Genomic DNA, 1452 nt, shown 5'->3' with positions numbered 1-1452 from the left:
GGGCACCTCTCGTGCCTTTGGGCAGGGTGTGCATGGTGCTGGGAGCCCAGGGTGCTGCTGCACACTGCCTGTGGTACCCCATGCTGCAACCATGTAAAGCTGCTCTCTCCAGTGTGGGGGGTAGGCTCTGGCTCTGAAGACATCTGTGGGCACAGCTTCAGGCTTTTGGCACCCAAGAGCTGCCTGAGGTGAGAGCAGTCGTCTCTCCTGGTCTGTCTGGTGACAGGTTTTGGGTCTTCCTCTTCTGAATTTCGCTGCTGCACACTGCCTGTGGTACCCCATGCTGCAACCATGTAAAGCTGCTCTCTCCAGTGTGGGGGGTAGGCTCTGGCTCTGAAGACATCTGTGGGCACAGCTTCAGGCTTTTGGCACCCAAGAGCTGCCTGAGGTGAGAGCAGTCGTCTCTCCTGGTCTGTCTGGTGACAGGTTTTGGGTCTTCCTCTTCTGAATTTCTCTTTTCATAGAATCATAGAATTTTAGGAAATGGGCCTGTTGGGGGGTAGGCTCTGGCTCTGAAGACATCTGTGGGCACAGCTTCAGGCTTTTGGCACCCAAGAGCTGCCTGAGGTGAGAGCAGTCGTCTCTCCTGGTCTGTCTGGTGACAGGTTTTGGGTCTTCCTCTTCTGAATTTCTCTTTTCATAGAATCATAGAATTTTAGGGGTTGAAATGGGCCTTACAGATCATCTAGTCCCAACCTCCCCTGCCATGGGCAGGGACACCTCCCCACCAGAGCAGGTTTCTCTAGGCTTCATCCAACCTGGCTTTGAACACTGCCAGGTTTGGAGCAGCCACAGCCTCCCTGGGCAGTCTGTACCAGTGTCTCACCAATCTCACAGTAAAAAAACTTTTTCCTAATACCCAACCTAAACTCCTCCTCCTTCAAATTGAACCTGTTACCCCTTGTCCTATCATTGCAGTTCCAATGCATTTGTGCTGATGTGGATCAGCATGAGCACAACACTGTAGATTCCCTCAGTGCACAGCAAAGAGCAGGAAAGCAGAAGCTTTCCCAAGAGGCAGCTGCAGTGAAATTTGTTCTGGAACACCAGTACGTCACTTGCCTATTCCATCCATGCAAAATAAGCAAGAGTTACTGCTGCTGCTCTAGCACGTGGGATGCAAAGGGCGTGGAAAGGCAGTTTGACCGAACTCCAGCGCACTCTGAGCAGAGGGGACACAGCCTGACCCTGCGCTGCAGCAGCTCGCCAGTGCCGCTAGGGGGCAGTGCCGCCCGGCAGCGCCGCGCGGGGTCACCGCGTTACACATCATCCCTCGGCAGGGGATGGAGACCATGTGCTTGGGAGCGCCCTGGATTCTGTGCACACAGATTTCCCGTTGTCTCAATTATTTTTTTAATGCAAACTTGGTTTTGCACTCTTCTCTTTCTCTTCTCGTCTTTTTCCTTCCTTTCTCTTTCCTTCCTCTTCTTTTTCCTTCCTCCCTCTCTCTCC

This window comes from Acanthisitta chloris, unplaced genomic scaffold (genome assembly GCF_000695815.1).
Source record: "Acanthisitta chloris isolate BGI_N310 unplaced genomic scaffold, ASM69581v1 scaffold4691, whole genome shotgun sequence".
In the NCBI taxonomy this organism is placed as follows: Eukaryota; Metazoa; Chordata; class Aves; order Passeriformes; family Acanthisittidae; genus Acanthisitta; species Acanthisitta chloris.
This window is presented reverse-complemented; position numbering follows the sequence as displayed.